This window comes from Macaca nemestrina, chromosome 13 (genome assembly GCF_043159975.1).
Source record: "Macaca nemestrina isolate mMacNem1 chromosome 13, mMacNem.hap1, whole genome shotgun sequence".
NCBI lineage: Eukaryota > Metazoa > Chordata > Mammalia > Primates > Cercopithecidae > Macaca > Macaca nemestrina.
In genome coordinates, this window is record NC_092137.1 from 26792783 (window position 1) to 26812465 (window position 19683).

Sequence of the window (19683 nt, forward strand, 5' to 3'; positions counted from 1 at the left end):
GATTTCACTCTGTTGCCCAGGCTAGAGGGCAATGGCACGATCTTTGCAGGTGTGCACCACTGTGCCTGTCTAATCACCAAAAAAAAAAAAAAATGTGGGCCAGGCACAGTGACTTATGTCTGTAATCCCAGCACTTTGGGAGGCTGAGATGGGAGGATTGCTTGAGTTTGGAAGTCCTAGACCAGCCTGTGCAACAGGGTGAGACCCTGTCTCTACAAAAACTTAGCTGGGTGTGGTAGTGCATTCCTGTAGTCCCAGCTACTTGGGGGGCTGAGGTGGGACGATTGCTTGAACCCAGGAGGTTGAGCCTACAGTGGGCTGAGATCGTGCCACTGTACTCCATCTTGGGTGACCAAGTAAGACCCTGTCTCAAACAAAACAAAACAAAATTTTGGAGACAGGGTCCACTATGTCGCCCAGGCTGGCATTTAATATTTTCATAATAAAACCTGAAAAGATCACAAGTATGTGACTATGTTCATCCATAAAAATACAAGTGCATTATTAATGCTAAATGAAGAGGAAAAAAAAAAAAAATAAGGGCAGAACAGGAAGCTGTACAGCCAACCTGACAGCCAGGAGAGCATACTTTTTGACAAACATCAAAGAGCCATGGAAGCAGCAGGAATTTTCCAAGATTTTTATACTTCTTTCTACATAAAGTGGAATAGATACATCATAGTGATTCAAAGTTGAAAATCAAGGATCTGGCGAATCCTTCTGCGATAACATCCCCTTGCCTTCTGTGCTTGCCTTCTAGGAGGTAAGTGCATGGGAATTGCTGAGCCAGTCCAAAACAATCCTCCCCTTCTGTTTCCATGGCAATGAGGCCAGCCAGGGGCAGCAGCAGATGCCAGGAAAGAATAGAGAATATTCTGGGTCAAAGTCTTTATTGAAGCTAAGGTGGTGTATTTGGAGACCCCATTTCTCCATCCCACAGAAGGTAAGGGGGAAAGCACCCCTCTTCCCATTTCTGGCTGCACAGGGAATGCCCCAGGGGTGGGACTCTTCAGGGTACCAGACACTGTCTAGGAAAGCAGGGAGCCTGGTTCTAAGTCTGATGTCAGTCTCACTGCCAAACCTACCTACACTTTTATTTCCAGGGTTAAACTCAAAGGGCAGAGCTTACTTAGATGGCACTATTGTTCCAAGGAGGCCTGAAATGTCTATGGACAAGAATATTCTACAGGAAGGGATCCATGGTTCCCACCTGTATCTTTCTGTTATGGATTGGAAAATGTTCATTCGATATGTATGGAAGGAGGTGACAGATTCTCATAGGCCCTTGAGCGTTTCCTTTTTCACTTTTTTAAATTATTTGTTTGTCTTTTTGAAACAGAATCTCACTCTGTCACCCAGGCTGCAGTACAGTGGCACCATCTTGGCTCACTACAACCTCTGCCTCCAGGGTTCAAGCAATTCACCTGCCTCAGCCTCCCAAGTAGATGGGATTACAGGTGCGCGCCACCACGCCTCGCTAATTTTTTTTTTTTCTTTTTTAGTAGTGATGGGGCTTCACCATGTTGGCCAGGCTGGTCTCAAACTCCTGGCCTCAAGTGATCTTCCTGCCTCAGCTTCCCAAAGTGCTGGGATTACAGGGATGAGCTACCACGCCCGGCTTGTTTTTTAAATTAATTATTTTTTATAAGAGACAACATCTCACTATGTTGCCGAGGCTGGTCTCCAGCTCCTGGGCTCAAGTGATCCTCCTGCCTTGGCCTCCCAAAGTGCTGGGATTAGAGGCGTGAACTATCATGCCAGCCTACTTAAACCTTTTTAAGACTCAAAATTTACACTTTTTAAGCCCCTCTTCTTTATTTTTAGTTGGGATCTCACTCTGTCTCCCAGGCTGGAGTGCAGTGGCACAATCATGGCTCACTGCAGCCTCAAGTAATCCTCCCATGTCAAGGGATCCTCCCACCTCAGCCTCCTCAGTAGCTGGGACTACAGGCACATACCACCATGCCTGGGTAATTTAAAATATTTTTTTATTAATAGAGATGGGGTTTTGCCATATTGCCCAAGCTGGTCTCAAAATCCTGATCTCAAGCAACCCTCTTACCTCTGCCTCCCACAGCACTGCAATTATGGGCATGAGCCATCATGCCCAGCCTTGTTCCCCTATTCTTCAGGGCAACACATCTCAAGGATGTGACTCCTGTGTGGCTCTGACCTGTGTGCAGTTGGTGCAGTGGGGTGGTAGTGAGGGCAAAGGCAGTGAGCGAGGTAAAGAGGAGGGGAGGCCCAACACCACTGGGGGAATCCAGAATGTGTCGCCCCGGGATATGTCTCTTTGACATAACTACTTTTGAGCTAAAGGCAATTAAGAAGCAGCAAAAGGGCCGGGCACGGTGGCTCACACCTGTAATCCCAGTACTTTGTGAGGCTGAGGCAGGTGGATCACTTGAGGTCAGGAGTTCAAGACCAACCTGACCAACATGGTGAAACCCCATCTCTACTAAAAATACAAAAATTTGCTGGGTGTGGTGGCGCATGCCTGTAATCCCAGCTATTCAGGAGGTTGAGACAGGAGAATCACTTGAACCTAGGAGGCGGAGGTTGCAGTGAGCCAAGATCACACCATTGCACTCCAGCCTGGGCAACAGAGCGAGACTTTGTCTCAAAAAAATTATATTTAATTTAATTTAAAAAAGAAGCAGCAAATGGAGAAAGAGTTCTTTCTGTCCTCCCCACTTTTCCACCTGAAGACAGGATATACATGTATATATATGTGAGCCTTCTAGGTTTCTTTTCTGTTTATTTTGAGGCAGAGTCTCACTCTGTCATCCAGGCTGGAGTGCAGTGGTGCAATCTCAGCTCACTGCAGCCTTCACCTCCTGGGCTCAGGTGATCCTCCCACCTCAGCCTCCTGAGAAGCTGGGACCACAGGTGCGTGCCACCATGCCCACCTTCTGTGTTTCAGCACTCACCTATTGCTCATGACACTCCTGTAAAGTTAGTAGGATCCCCAACTTTCATAGAAGGTAATAACAGTGGAAAGAACACAGACCTAGCATGGGACAGCCCCAGGTGTGAACCCCAGTTCTGACACAGTAGCTCAGTGACCCGGGCAAGGCGCTCGTTCCCTCTAAGCCTCAGTTACCTGGTCTGGAAGATGGAGATGAGAGACCTCCTCACTGGGGCATTGTGAGCGTTGACCTTACCAATGTGGGGAATGTGCCAGCACCCAGTAAGTGGTAGCAACAAGAATTATTCCTGTTCCTCAGAGAGGCGGAGTAGCCACAAGGCAGAACTGGGACTTGAGCATGGCCAGCAGACCCAAGTCACAGGAAAAACTGCCAAGAATGGGCACCCTGGTACCAAGCGAGGAACACGACGGCGTAAGCAGGGGGCCGGCCCCCAAATCACCTTCACAGGGAGCCCGGGCCTATTTCAGGGTCCTCTGTGGGGATAGAAGCAGAAACAATACTCAGGCCAGTGTAGGAGCCAGGACTTCATGAGGCTCAGCAGTTTTAGGCAATTCCAAAAGGTTGTCACCAGCTATTGAATAAAATTGGTCATCCTCGGTTCCAAAGCAGAAGGGCTAATGTGCCATGACATATTGAATGGATTCAGTGTCTTTCTGCAAAGGAGATCAAAGCACTTCAAAATCATTTCCTGCAGACTCTCCTGAGAAGCAGCCAGGGAGGAAAACCTGTTTCACATAGGAGATACGCTTGGTGTCAGTCACCATCTCTGAGATTGTAGAATTCTTTCTGTTTCCAAAAGGCTCTGGCATGCCGCCTCAGCGGCACCCTGGGAGGTAGACTGGTGGGACTGACCCATTTTACAGATAGGTAAATGGGAGCTCAGGGAGCTTGAGAGCCTTTCCCAAGTGAGGACTTGCCCCTCACAGATGGCCACAGCACACTGGCATCTCCATGGCCCACTGTGAAACCCACACAGACCCCAACTGGGTCAGGTCCTGGAAGGCCAGGATGAGGTTGACCTTTGAATCAACAGCTCACAACAGTGCCACAAATGCCCTCCTCTCTGAACTCCAGGAGCCAGTGCTTGTGTACAATGGAAGCGGCCTCGTGGGCTTCTGAAGCCTGAGTGACAGGCAGATCCCCCAGCCACTCTAAGTCTTACGCTGGGAGGCATCCTCCCTGCCTTGCTGAGTCTGCTATTTTCTCCTTCTTGTGGCACCCCCATACTCCTCCTGTGCCCTCAGTCCCTCCCCTTCCACTCACCCAGGGCTCTTGTTCAGTCCCTCACACCTCTGTCTCCCTTCTGCATTGGACTTCTTGCAGACAAGGCAACGGAGGCTCATAGTAAGCATCTGGGTTCAAGTTCCCAACGGCCCAAGTCTAAAGCCAGGGCTTCTCCTCCTGGCCTCTGCCTTCACTATGTGCCTGGCACATAGTAGACCTCAGCCTCCCCTTCCTCCAACGCCCGCCTCCTGCCTCCACCCATGCATGTCCCAAGCTTCTTCCTTTATCGCTCTCGCCTCACTCCTCCACTCTCCCCTGGCTTCAGCGAAGACTCTTCAGATAATCCCCAAGCCCACCCCTCTGGCTCCAATCACCATCCCAGATTTGAGGTTTATGTTTCTAAATCTACGGGGTCCCAGCTCCTTGGCTGCTCAACTTCCTGGGCTCTTCCAATACAGTGTTTCTCTTTTATTTTTATTTTTTGAGTCAAAGTCTCACTCTGTAGCCTAGGCTGGAGTGCAGTGGTGCAATCTTGGCTCACTGCAACCTCTGCCTCCCAGGTTCAAGTGATCCTCTGTCCCCTCCCCTATGTGACTGATGTTTGAAGTAACACAAGCTCTTTAGGGCTAAGGCTTTGACTCCTCTTACCTGCCCCTCAAAATATAGCAGTTTAAAAAGTACAGTCATTTACTCTTGAGTATGAATGAGCCACATCTAGATAAAGGAAAAAGCTGAGGAACCTACCAGACCAAAAGGAAAAGGAAAGACAATAGAAGACTAAGGCCAGCAGCGGTGGCTGTACTCCCAGCTACTTGGGAGGCTGAGGTGGGAGGATCGCTTGAGCCCAGGAGTTCAAGGCTGCAGTGAGCTATGATGGCACTGCTGCACTCCAACCTGGGTGACAGAGTGAGACCCTGTCTCTAAAAAAAAGAGAGAGAGAGAGAGACACCCTCTGCTGTAAATTGACTCATTGTGATGAGACAGTCTATTGTCCCACCCCCACAGTTGGGCTTGGACTGGGGAAAGGCGCAGGGCACCCTCGCTTTGGTATCCACATGAGCTGTGCTGCATGCTCCTCACTCCTGCTCTCGCTCTCATCCACCCACACCTAGAAGTCTATCTGGCGCCACGCATGAGCACTTGCCCAGACTCATATTCTGCCGAATCTATTGATTATGCCTAAGTTCTTTCTGCTCTCCCCAGGGGCACAACTAGACCATGCCCAGCCATATTCATCTCTTTTATGGGGCAGTGAATGGAGAATGCCCTGGTTAACTGACCTGGGAAAGAACCGAGAAATTGGAGCAGACGTTTCAAAACAATATCCCTTGGCTGGGTGTGGTGGCTCACACCTGTAATCCCAGAACTTTGGGAGGCTGAGGCGAGTGGATCATGAGGTCAGGAGTTCGAGACCAGCCTGGCCAACATAGTGAAACACTGTCTCTACTAAAAACACAAAAATTAGCCAGGCGTGGTGATTCGTGCCTGTTGTCCCAGCTACTCAGGGAGGCTGAGGCAGGAGAATCGCTTGAACCCAGGAGTTGGAGGTTGCAGTGAGCCGAGATTGCGCCATTGCACTCCAGACTGGTGACAGAGTGAGACTCCGTCTCAAAAAATATATAATAATAATAACAATAATATCCCTTGACTCTCTATACCTATTGCTAATTTTTTTTCAGAAAGGTAAAATCATGACTCATACAGAATGAACACATCTTAAAGATTTTATTTAACTCATTAATTACTGAGAGAACCAGTAAAATATAAAAACTGTTTCCAAGGAGAATCCAATGAACAAACACATATGTAGATGACCAGGAATGCAGAAATGAATTACTAAGAGATGGCCTCTTTCACTGAATGAAATGAATTGCATCTTTAATGGAACATGTATTTATATGTTTATAAGCTGGAATAATTTGCAATCACAGACAATGAAAGGTGCAGACCATATAGAATCAGATAACCCAGTAAAGTCTAAGCCTTCCTTTCCACAGAAAAGGTATGTATTCAATTCCTAGGTCTGAGAATCACAACACAGAATGGGTTATTTGTTTAGTATTTTTTGTAGAGACAGGGTCTCACTATGTTGCCCAGGCTGGTCTCAAACCCCTGGGCTCAAGACATCCTCCTACTTCAGCCTCCTAAAGTGCTGGGATTATAGGCATGAGCCACCTTACCTGGACTGGGTGTTTCAAACAACAGAAATTTGTCTCAAAATTTTGGAGGCTAGAAGTGCAAAATCAAGGTGTTGGTAGGGCCTGGCTCGCTCTAGGCTCCAGGGAAGCCTCCTTCCTTGCCTCTTCTGGCTCCTGCTGGTTTCTGGCAATCCTTGGCTTTCAATGGCTTGTAGATGCATCACTGCAATCTCTGCCTCCATAGTCACATGGCATTCTCCCCATGTCCGGATTTCCCACTTATTAGGACATCAGTCATATTGGATAAAGGCTCATTCTAATGACCTCATCTTAACTTGATTAAATCTGCAAAGACCCTATTTCCAAATAAGGTCACATTCACAGTACTGAGGTTAGGACTTCAACATATGTCACTTTGGGGAGTGACACAATTTAACCCATAAGAGTATTGAAGAGGCCAGGCACAGTGGCTCATGCCTGTAATCCCAGCACTTTGGGAGACCAAGGCAGGCAGATCAAGACCAAGGCAGGAGATTGAGACCATCCTGGCCAACATGGTGAAACCCCGTCTCTACTAAAAATACGAAAAAATTAGCTGCGTGTGGTGGTGTGTACCTGTAATCCCAGCTACTTGGGAGGTTAAGGGACAAGAATCGCTTGAACCCAGGAGGCAGAGGTTGCAGTGAGCTGAGATCACGCCACTGCACTCCAGCCTGGCAACAGAGCGAGACTCTGTCAAAAAATAAATAAATAAATAAATAAAAAGAATGTTAAATAAAAACTGAAGACAAATTAAATTGAATAGCATTTAACTGAGCAAAGAATGATTCACTAATCATGAGCCTCCCCAAACAAGAATAGGTTCAGAGAGACTCCAGGGCTGCCATATTTATGGATGAAAAATGGAAAGTGATGTACGGAAAATGAAAGTGAGGCACAGAAACTGCCTATTGGTTACAGCTCGACGTTTGCCTTCTTTGAGCATGGTTTGAATAGTTGGCCACCTGTGATTGGCTGAAACTCTGCGATTGGCACACAAGTAGGTTACAGTCTCTACACATCCATTTTGGCTAGAGTTTACTATCTATGGAGAACTTAAAATATGTAAGGAGGGAGCTTTAGGGTAAACTAAACGTAGCAACAGATACCCAGTAATCTTTTGGGCCAGTAAAAAATTTTCTACAATTTTCCTGAGTTCCCTTGCCCTCTTTTTGATCATAATAATCTCCAAGATTTTTCTTGATGGCAATACACAAAACACCAGTCTCACTAGATATGTGCTAATTATTTACATGGGTGCAACAAGAGTGTTAATTAATCATATAAGCCTCTTTCAGTTTGTTTTGCAAATCCAGAGCCATATAGTATTAGCATCTAAGGCCAGAAAATTAACTTCTGTCTTTAAGTTTTCATTGTGAATCAAAGAGTGAATTCATTAATTAATTTGTTGATTTATTAGGTCTTACTGTGTCTGCCAGGTTGGAGTGAAGTGGCGTGATCATGGCTCACTGCAATCTCAACTTCCCAGGCTCAAGCAACGCTCCCACCTCAGCCTCCCAAGTAGCTGGGACTACAGGCACTCACTGCCACATCTGGCTAATTTTTGTATATTTTGTTGAGACAGGGTCTCACTATGTTGCCTAGGCTGTTCTCAAACTCCTAGGTTCAAACAATCCTTCTGCCTTGGCCACCCAAAGTGCTGGAATTATAGGCATGAGCCACCACACCTGGCTGAACTTTTTAAAAGCTTATATTCCTTCTTTCCCTGAAATTAAAAAGCCAACCTCCCCAAAATGTTCTACTACATTTCATCAATAGTACATATAACTTTGAATGAATCCCTTTTTACTTAAGGTTCCAAAGCTTGTTAAGCCTCCTGGTCAGACCTTAGGTGACCTTCCATACCACCACTAAGGCTGCGATCCTAAATAAGGCGTAAGGCAGGTAGTGGCTAGTTTTCCTGGGAGAGTTTTGTGAGCATTGCCTTCTTAAGTAAAGTTGCAAAGTTTTCTAAGGGGTCTCAGCTCAGTCTGTGCTCAAGAGTCTACTCTTTGAAATAGCAATAGGAGCCCAGTGTGGTGGCTCATGCCTGTAATCCGAGCACTTTGGGAGGCCAAAGTGGTTGGATCACATGAGGTCAGGAGTTTGAGACCAACCTGGTCAACATGGTGAAACCCTGTCTCTACTAAAAAACACAAAAATTAGCCAGGTTTGGTGGTGAGTGCCTATAGTCCCACCTACTTGGGAGGCTGAGGCAGGAGAATGGTGTGAACTTGGGAGGCAGAGCTTGCAGTGAGCCGAGATCACACCACTGAATTCCAGCTTGGGTGACAGAGTGAGACAACATCTCAAAAAAAATAAAAATAAAAATAAGTGAAATAGCAGTAGGTTAAAACACCTGGTACAGTTCTTTTCCACAGACTTTGTGTCTATCCTTTCTTAAGAGACATGGACTCTGGCCTATAGTGTATAGCTGACCCTTCAGATAATCATCAAAACAAAAGAAAACCTATTTGTAAATGGCAGATTCTTAATGGCTATGGCGAACTTATTACTTTACCAATAAAGTCAGAATGGAGGAGAGTAGAATTCTCTATTGAAATATAGTATATAATTGTTTCACGAGAGTTTTTGTCAGTGTTTCTTCCCTGAGGATAAAGGCATTTATTTTTCTGTTTATTTATTTATTTATTTTAGCTACAGGGCCTCCTTCTGTCACCCAGGCTAGAGTGCAGTGGCATGATCATGGATCACTGTAGCCTCGAGCTCCTGGGCTCAAGCCATCCTCAACCTCAGTCTCCTGAGTAGCTGGGACGACAGGTGCAAGCCACTGTACCCAGCTGATAAAAGCATATTATAGATAATGAGGACATTGAAACATTTCCAGAAACTTCCCCATAAAGAATACCAGTTTCTGAAATATTTATACATTTCCCGGCAACTCAGAATAGTAACACATCAAACTTAATTATTTTTAGCACCTCTCTTTTTATAGGCAGAAAACCAGACAAATTTTCTGACTTTCCAGGGTGCCCTCTGGGAAATCTCAAAGATAGTTTTAGGTATAAAAGGTATCTTTAGGCTAGGCATGGTGGCTCATGCCTGCAATCCTAGCACTTTGGGAGGCTGAGTGGGGAGGATCACTTGAGCCTGGGAGATTGAGGCTATAGTGAGCTGCGGTTGTACTAACTGCACTCCAACCTGGACAACAGAGCAAGACCATGTCAAAACAAACAAAGAAACAAAAAGATGGGGCCAGGTGCGGTGGCTCATGCCTGTAATCCCAGCACTTTGGGAGGCCGAGGCAGATGGATCACCTGAGGTCAGGAGTTCAAGACCAGCCTGGCCAACATGGCGAAACCTCATCTCTACTAAAAATGCAAAAAATTAGCTGGGTGGTGGCAGATGCCTGTAATCGCAGTTACTTGGGAGGCTGAGGCAGGAGAATTGCTTGAACCTGGGAGGCAGAGGTTGCAGTGAGCCAAGATGACACCATTGTACTTTAGCCTGGGTGACAGAGTGAGACTCTGTCTCAAAAAAAAAAAAAAGAAAAAAAAATGGTGGGCACAGTGCCTCATCTCATGCCTGTAATTCCAGCACTTTGGGAGGCTGAGGCAGGCAGATTGCTCAAGCCCAGGAGTTTGAGACCAACCTGGACAACATAGCAAGGCCCCACCTCTACAAAATAAATGCAAGAATTAGCCAGGCGCGGTGATGCGTGCCTGTAATCCCAGCTAAGAGGCTGAGACGAGAGGATCACTTGAGCCCAGGAGGTCGAGGCTGCAGTGAGCCAAGATCACACCACCACTGCACTCCAGCCTGGGGGACAGAGAGAGACCCTCTCAAAAAAAAAAAGATATCCTGAAAAATCCTTTTTTTTTTTTTAATTTTGTGTCTAATATCTGAAGGCAAAATATCGAGAGTTGTCAGAGGAGATTTGGGTGCATGATTAAGATAGAATCATGAGTGACTGGGAAATGATGCTTGGTTATCTCTTTAATCAAAATGACAACAAAATATTTAAAAATAAATACGGAAGGCAACATAACTAAAAAAATTGTAAAGAATCTTAGTGCTTTTATGAGAAAACTTTGGTTTTTTTTTTCTTATGTTTACATAATCAAGGACATAAGAAAGTCAAAATAGAGTGCGGGAAATTATACTGACAGAATCCCTTATATGCAGGCAGATTTCACGGAGATAAAGAATTACCTTTTTTAGGCCAGGCATGGTGGCTCATGCCTGTAATCCTAGCACTTTGGAAGGTCAAGGCGGGCAGATTGTCTGAGCTCAGCAGTTCTAGACTAGCCTGGGCAACATGGCGAAACCCCATCTCCACCGAAAATACAAAAAAATTAGCTGGGCTGTTGGTGCGCGCCTGTAATCCCAGCTACTCAGGAGGCTGAGGCAGTGGAATCACTTGAACCAGGGAGGCGGAGGTTGCAGTGAGCTGCGATCACACCACTGCACTCCAGCCTGGGTGAGAGAGTGAGACTCTGTCTCCAAAAGAAAAATAAAGTAATTACCTTTTTAAAAATTGTATGTGAAGGCATTAATTAATACATTAAGCAAGCAAAACTGAGAAAACAATGAATTTTGTCAAATTTTAAACATATTTCATATGCTAACATATCTTATATATTCATATAAGCTCTTTTCAGACTCAGCTGTTGTATATTAAGGCAAATAAAAATCACTTTCTGAATTTTGTCCTTCGTTATGGTCTTTTATATTCTGAAACAAACTGACACTTTAAGACACAAGTTCTGTGAGTGTGGTCTGGGGACCCCCAAGAAGTCTGCAAGACCCTTTCAGGGGGTTTTTCAGTTTTGAAGCCAAAACTATTTTCATAATCACACTAAGACATGATTTCTCCCTTCTCATTTTCTCATGAGCGTAGAGTGAAGCTACATGACATGTGAAATGGCAAGAGACTGAGGACAGAAGCAGCTATGGGAACCCAGCTGTCTTCTATTCAGCTAGACATTAAAGAGATTTACAAATAGACAATAATGCTGCTCTTCTCATTTTTTGGAGAATATAGTTATTTTTCATAAAAATATGTTAACATGCAACGATTCCATCATTGCTTACTTCAAATAGATTTTTAAATTTTTTTATTTTAATTTTCTGTGTGGGGATGATGCTGGTGATTATGATTATTATAGAGACGGGATCTCACTATGTTGCCCAGGCTGGTGTTGAACTCCTTGGCTCAAGTGATCCTCCTGCCTCAGCCCCCCAAAGTGCTGGGGTTACAGGCATGAGCCATGGTGCCCAGCCTCTGTGGGGATTATTAATAGATGTAACTCATATAAGCAAAATCTCTTTGGTATCCTCTATAAATTTTCTCTGTATGTAAAGGGTCCCGAGACCAAAAAGTTTGGGAATTGCTGCTTTAGGAAAAACTACTCTTTTTCCTTTTTAAAAAAATTTTATTTATTTATTTATTTATTTATTTATTTGAGATGGAGTCTCGCTCTGTCACCCAGGCTGGAGTGCAGTGGAGTGATCTCGGCTGACTGCAACCTCCATCTCCAGGGTTCAAGCCATTCTCCTGACTCAGCCTCCTGAGTTGCTGAGATTACAGGCACGCACCACCACGCCCAGCTAATTTTTGTATTTTTAGTAAAGACCACATTGGTCAGGCTCATCTCGAACGCCTGACCTCATGATCCACCTTCCTCGGCCTCTCGAAGTGCTGGGATTACAGGCGTGACCCACCAGGCCAGGCCTCTTTTTCCTTTAAAAACAAAAGCACATTCACAGTTGTATTTCTCTTTTGCTACTGCTCCTAGAATAGTCTCAACCATGTATAATAATTATAACTTTTAACCAAAGTAATGAACTTCTATTTCGCAAGGAAAATTAAGGACTGGATAATTAAGAAATGTCTGTTACACACAAGTATTTTTGCAGACAAACAAAATTCTGAAGACATATAACACAACTTTCTATAGCCAGACACATCCCTTTTACACCTTCTTAGTGTAGCAAAAATGAACACCTTCATTATAGCACCCCGAAGATATAGCCTCTCTAACATGCGAAGTATATTAAACCTCCTGGGGGACAGAGAGAGACCCTATCTGAAAAAAAAAGGATATCCTGAAAAATCTTTCTTTTTTTTATTTATTTTATTTTATTTTTATTTTGTCTCTAATTGTGTGTGCTACCATGCCCAGCTAATTTTTTTTTTTTTTTTTTTTTTTTTTTTTTTTTTTTTGTATTTTTAGTAGAGACAGAGTTTCACCATGTTGGCCAGGCTGGTCTCGAACTCCTGACCTCAGGTGATTCGCCCACCTCAGTCTCCCAAAGTGCTGGGATTACAGACATGAGCCACTGCGCCCAGCCCAAAAAGGCATTTTAAGCAAAAATTCTGAACTTAAAAACTGAAAATATGAGCCCAGGAGGTCGAGGCTGCAATGAGCCAATACTGCACTTTTGTACTCCCACCTGGGCGACAGAGTGAGACCTTGTCATTAAGAAAAAAAAAAAAAAAAACTGAAAATAGAAAAAGAGGGCTTTTACAATGTTGATGAACTCATCTTAGAGTGCATGATTTATAAATACATAACTATCCATACATACTTTTGCAGTGATAACCACTGGAAAAATGAGAAGGTAAAAAAGCCAATCTAGACAGATTGCCTCTTTATGTTAGTAATACCAGGAGTCTTAAGAGAGCCGCTGTGGCCTGTGTCTCATTCATCCCAGCTTCCTTTCTAATCCTATAGCTGATGATGAAAATGTGGTAAATCTTCTGGCTTACCTTTGATGCTTTTTCATTAATTCACTTCTGGTAGTAAATTGTGGCAAGTCTTCCACTTCCATCCCATCAGCCATTCCCATCACCTTGTCTAAAAGGTCTTTATTGTAACTGCAGCCCATGAAAAGGTGGTTGGCCCAGACCATGAAGAAGGGACAGCAGCTGGTCCAGGCGGCCACCGCCGTTGGGTGGGTTACGGTAGTTGGGCAGGTGGCACAGGATGAATTCCATGCGGGCCTTCCATTGCTTCTCACTCTCTGAATAGGAGCGGAACTGCTCCACGAAGTCGGACACCTGCTGCACCCCGAGACCAGCTCCTCCACCACAGTGGCCACCTCGCCAACAACCATGGTGCCCATCGCCCTAATTTTTGTATTGTTAGTAGAGATGGGGTTTCACCATGTTGCCCAGGCTGGTTTCGAACTCCTGACCTCAGGTGATCCACCTGCCTCGGCCTCCCAAACTGCTAGGATTACAGGCGTGAACCACTGCGCCTAGCTGAAAGCCATTTTTAATATTCATTTTTTGTGAAAAAAAATTGTGCTAAAAATGTTGGAGAGATATATCCCAAAATATTTACTGTGATTCTTTCTGAATAGTGAAATTGTGGATGCTTTTTTTTTTAATTATTTTTTCCACAGCAAATGTGTGCTACTCCTATAATAAAAAGAAATCAATAAAATGTAATTTTAAAAAGACAACATTTAAAGGCCGCTAACCTGAATTTTATTTACCGTGAGCAAATTTTGATGTACTAGCAAGCTGGGTTCTCCCAGGCATCTATCTGCCTGAAATAATACCTGGGGTTGTTCTTAAACCCAGGACTTTAAGAGAATAACAAAGACTCTGAGGAGAATGATTAAACTCATGTCATGAAATGAAAATGAAACGTTTCCAGCAGCCAGGCCCCGGATCTTCAGAAATGCTCAGCAAATATTACTTTCCTTTCTTCTCTTCTTTCCTTCTGTTCAACCTTTGACTAGGTCAAATGGCCTTTGAAGGTCAATGTCCCATGTCATATGTCCTTGTGGCTTCTCTTGACCACTGTCCCTCATGGATAGTCTACAAGATGTTCTGGGTCTAGAGTCTGACCTACATGCCCACTTGATCCTCTGCAAGTGATCATCACCAAGTTGGATGTTCGTTTTATTCCCCAGGCCCCCATCCTCCAAGCTAAAGGGATGAGGGGCACACCTAAGGTCCTTGTAGGATTCTGGCCCCAGGGGCAATTCCTTCCTTGTGCAGAATCTGCCCTCTGGGCAGGGATTAGGACTTATGTGGACTTAAGCACATTGTGGACACTGTAAACCACTGGGAACACTTGCTGGGGAATCCCAGCATCAACTCCATCAACTCTCACATCTCACTGGCAAGCTGGTGAGAACCCTTCTCTTGTCATGGTGAAAACAGGTCCCATGGCTGGGCGTGGTGGCTCACGCCTGTAATCCCAGGACTTTGGAAGCCCGAGGCAGGAGAATTACCTGAGGTCGGGAGTTCAAGAGCAGCTTGGCCAACATGGTGAAATCCCATCTCTACTAAAAATACAAAAATCAGCCGGGCATGGTAATGCACGCCTAAAATCCCAGCTAGTACTCGGGAGGCTGAGGCAGGAGAATCGCCTGAACCCGGGAGGTGGAGGTTGCAGTGAGCCGAGATCGCACCATTGCATTCCAGTCTGGGCGACAGAGCAAGACTCGATCTCAAAAAAGAAGAAGAAGAAGAAAGAAAACAGGTCCCTGTTCTGTTCAGGTCTTCGGGGCAACGTTTAGGAACTCTGAAGCCAGAGTGTGTGGGTTCAAATCCTGTCTCCAGTGTTCACTCATCCCAGGCACATGGCTCATCCTCTCTGCCTGTGTCCTCCTGGTCCATGTTAAGTTATATAGGAAGTGCGAAGAACGGAGCCCAGTACACAGAAATCTGCACACCGTGTTGGCTGTTCATGTTATTTGGACCCGAGCACTGTCTCCACAGGAGCAGCAGGGGCAGTACTGAAGAGAGCACTGATCTTTTCCTCTAAAAACACTCCTTACAATCAGCAACCCCATCCCGAATGGTGCTAGACAAAGCCCCAGCATTTCTTTTCAGGTGGAGCTAGAGTTGGCACCAACCTCAGCCTGGTGGGCAGCTTCTCAGCAAGGAGAGACCTGTCCTTCTGCCCCAGGATGCCAGAGGGTGACCTAATAACCGACTCCCTCCCCTTTGGCTGGAAGGTTGGACATAGCTGGGTAAAACTGACCTTGGACTTAATGTTCTTCAGAGTAGAGACTGAGATGTGTATCAGACCAGAAGACAGCCAGGACCCACTCCCAGAGTAGCTTCTAGATGGTCCAAGGAGGGGTTGTCCCCAAACACCTCAAATGTGTTCCAGTGGAAAACGAAGCCTGCAGTACTGTTTGTCCCGCGTTTGTACAGTCAGTGAAGTGGAGAGCAGAGAGTGAAATGAAGGACAGGCACATCTGTTGAAGATGTGGGGTCCGGGACCTGGCTGCTAGCATGAGTATTTGGGTGGTCGTGGGGTATGGGTGTGGCTCCGGGAGGACAGTTTTGTTGTTGTTGTTTGTTTGTTTGTTTGTTTGAGATGCAGTTTCACACTGTTGCCCAGGCTGGAGTGCAGTGGCACAATCTCAGCTCACTGCAAACTCTACCTCCCAGGTTCAAGCGATTTCCAGCTAATTTTTGTATTTTTAGTAGAGACGGGGTTTCACCATGTTGGCCAGACTAATCTCAAACTCCTGACCTCAAGTGATCCACCCGCCTCAGCCTCCCAAAGTGCTGGGATTACAGGCATGAGCCACCACACAGGAGGAGAGTTTGAAAGCCCAGCTGCCTGCTGACACTTGGAGGTTACTGTCCCAACTGCAGCCCTTAGACTGTGTCGACTCAGGGCGCCTCTCAGCCTAATATATTGTGACACTTCCTCACACAGTCTATTTGACTTGAAACTTATATTTAGGAACTGCACTAAGGAAAATATTCTGCCACCAGAACTGTTCAAAACTTATTTGTTCTAAATGGTGCTTAAATTTTCCCAAATTTAAAAACAATACTAAACAATTTACCTGATATCAACATAACCAGGTAAAGGTGAGAAAAAAAAATTCTAAACAATCAATAACAGCCAAACTTTGCTCAATCATGCTTTAAAAAAGTTAATTATCTGTCTATTTTCACCATAGAAAAAGTTTGCAGAACAGAAAATTATTGCAGCCCTTTCGCAACCGGGAGGCAACAGGCTTGAGAATAAAGGGAACGAACTAAAGATGGTAGAGCCAAATACCAGAAACACATCTATGGCATCCTGGAGCAGCTCAAGAGACATCAGTAACCGCCTAGCTCCAGGCTTCTTGCTATATAAGAAAAATAGGGCAGGCAAGGTGACTCACAGCTGTAATCCCAGTACTTTGGGAGGCTGAGAGGGGCAGGTCACCTGAGGTCAGGAGTTGGAGACCAGCCTGGACAACATGGTGAAACCTCATCTCTACTAAAAATACAAGAATTAGCCGGGCATGGTGGCAGGTACCTGTTATGCTAGCTACTTGGGAGGTTAAGGCATGAGAATCCCTTGAACCAGGGAGGCAGAGCCTGCAGTGAGCTGAGATTGTGCCACTGCACTCCAGCCTGGGCAACAGAGTGAGACTCTGTCCAAAAAAAAAAAAAAAAGAAAAAGAAAGAAGGAAAGAAAGAAAGGAAGAAAGGAGGGAGGGAGGGAAACCCATGTAGTTAAGCCACACATACACACACACGAATGCATGCACATCCTGATGTTATATGATGAGGCAATAAACAGAATACCATCAAAACTGGTGTGAAAATGTATTATAAATGCGTGACAAGCAGTTAATAAAAATACACTATGAGAACCTTGTGGGGCTCCTGGAAGTAAAATCCATGAAAGTGTGGGCCCCCGACCAACACTGGGCCCCAAGCAGTTTTTAATTCTCAAGTTAGTCTCAGCTCAGCCTCCAGCTGTTAGTCCATTCCTGACTCAGTGCTCCTGTGGCTTCTCCTTCAGGTAGGCAGCTCTCAGCTGTGATTCTGTCGTCACCGCATCTCCATATTTCAAGGTGGTGGTTTGCCCTATGACCTCAATCCTCTGATGATCTTTATTTTTATTTTTTTAATTTTTTTGAGATGGAGTTTCGCTTTTGTTGCCCAGGCTGGAGTGCAACAGCACAATCTCTGCTTACTGCGACCTCCACCTCCCAGGCACAAGTGACCCTCCTGCCTCAGCCTCCCAAGTATCTGGGACTACAGGTACATGCCACTATGCCTGGCTAACTTTTGTATTTTTAGTGGAGGTGGGGTTTCACCATGTTGGTCAGGCTGGTCTCAAACTTCTGACCTCAAGTGATCCACCTGCCTCGGCCCCCCAAAGAGCTGGGATTACAGGCGTGAGTCACTGCGTCCAGCCCTGATGATCTTTTAAAAAGCTAATTTTCCTGTGTTCAACTTTTCTCCTGTGAGAATGGGAGTGCTGGTTTCCTAGCTCTTAACATGTCAGAGCTGAAACTGAAGGCCTGTATTCCTTTTCAATGAGAAAAAGAGTAAAAAATTAAATACAACAGGAGCATTCTTACTATGGAAACCACTGCAGAGAAGGCTTTATTTATTTATTTATTTATTTATGATACAGAGCTTTGCTCTGTCACCCAGGCTGGAGTGCAATGGCGTGATCTCTGCTCACTGGAAACTTCACCTTCTGGGTTCAAGCGATTCTCCTGCCTCAGCCTCCCAAGTAGCTAGAACTAAAGACACACACCACCACACCCAGCTAATTTTTGTGTTTTTAGTAGAGAAGGGTTTTTTTTTGCCATGTTGTCCAGGCTTATCTCCAACTCCTGACCTCAAGTGATCTGCCTCCCTCAGCCTCCCAAAGTGCTGGGATTACAGGCATGAGCCACTGTGCCCACTCTGGAAGGAAGGCAACCTTTAAACCGGGTCTTGGTGACTGGCTGGAGAAGAGTAGGGAAGGGAATTCCAGCCAGGAAGTTCAGCATGAGACAGGCGCAGAGGTGCCAGGCCTCTGGTCCATATTCAGCGTACCACAGGCCACCTAGTTGCCTGGAAGCAGGATTAGTGGAGTGTCTGGGGTGCAGGGAGATAAACACTGGAAAATGTGGGTGCTGAGGACACTCCCTTCTTCTCTGGTAGACTCCCTCTGAAGGTGGCCACAGTGGGTGGAGATGCCTTTTCTCAGCATCATCATGGATCTCATAGTGGACATTTACTGAGCACTTGCTGGCTGGTAGGCATTGTGCTAAATGCCACATCTGCTTTTTTATTTTATTTTATTTTATTTTCTTGAACTGTTAACGATGTTCTATTTATTTTTTCAGTTTCTGTAAAAAGACTGCTCCATAGTTGTTACTCACACCTTCCTGTCTGGTCTTTGCCTGAGTTGTCACCTTAGCCAGTCCGTTCTGGCATGTCACCCACGCCCCCAAAACTTACTCTGAGCTTGTTAAGTGAGCTTTAGGAGACATTGTGAGCTAGAGTTGCTGCAGTGGTGGGCCTGGAAATGCCGCTAGCTGATGGTATGGCCCCTCCAGAGGGACATGCTGGACACAGTCCTCCATATTCTGCATAGGAGAGCATCCTCCCGACCTCCCAACATACGAATGAAAATTTTGGTTTGGGGCTGGACCTCTTTTCTTTTCTTTTTTGTTTTTAGATGGAGTTTTGCTCTGTCACCTAGGCTGGAGTGCAGTGGCATGATCTTGGCTCACTGCAATCTCTGCCTCCCGGGTTCAAGTGATTCTCCAGCCTCAGCCTCCTGAGTAGCTGGGACTACAGGCACGTGCTACCACGCCCGGCTAATTTTTGTATTTTCAGTAGAGACGGGGTTTCACCATGTTCTCAAACTCCTAACTTCAGGTGATCCACCCGCCTCGGCCTCCCAAAGTGCTGGGATTACAGGCGTGAGCCTGTAACAGAGCAAGACTCCATCTCAAAAAAACGAAACAAAACAAAACACCACATTTTTAAATAACATGTGAGTCGAAGTCTCAAGAGAAATTTTAAAATATTTTGAACTAAATGAAAATAAAACACCAAAATTTATGGGATGTGGTAAAAGCAGTGCTTACAGGGAAATTTATAGTATTAAAGTTATATACCAGGAAGGAAGAAAGATCTAACATCAATAATCTAAGCTTTCAGCTTAAGAAAATAGAGAAAGAAGAGCAGTGTGAGCCTAAAGAAAGCAGAAGGAAAGAAATAATAAAAATTAGAGAAGATATCAATGAAATTGAAAATAGGAAATCAATAGAGAAAATCAATAAAACCAAAAGCTGATTCTTCAAAAAGAGCAATACAATTGAGAGCCAGGCAAATCAAAAAGACAAAAGAGAGAGAGAGTGAAGAAACATAAATCACTAATATCAGAGACAAAAGAGGGGGCAATCACTTCTAATCCTAAGAACATTAAAAGGATAATAAAGGAATTTTATGAAAAATTCTGTGCTCATAAATCTGACAGCTTAAATGAAATGGACCAGTTACTTGAAAGACACAAACTACTAAAACTCACACAAAAAGAAATAGAGGCAAGGCCTGGTGGCTCATGCCTAAAATTCCAGCACTTGGGGAGGCTGAGGTGGGAGGATCACTTGAGCCCAAGAGT

At 45.1% G+C, this 19683-nt stretch overlaps 1 long non-coding RNA gene and 1 pseudogene across 1 annotated transcript; both read right to left on the minus strand.

Moving 5' to 3' along the window:
* On the minus strand, positions 1–5753 carry LOC139357796 (uncharacterized). The gene is made up of 3 exons (XR_011611559.1): positions 4899–5753; positions 3104–3655; positions 1–810 (listed from the first exon to the last, which is right to left on the minus strand). It is a non-coding gene; the product is annotated as an uncharacterized lncRNA (long non-coding RNA).
* Positions 5754–12877: 7124 nt separating this feature from the next.
* On the minus strand, positions 12878–13535 carry LOC105479776 (CDKN2AIP N-terminal-like protein pseudogene; annotated as a pseudogene).
* Positions 13536–19683: the final 6148 nt, after the last annotated feature.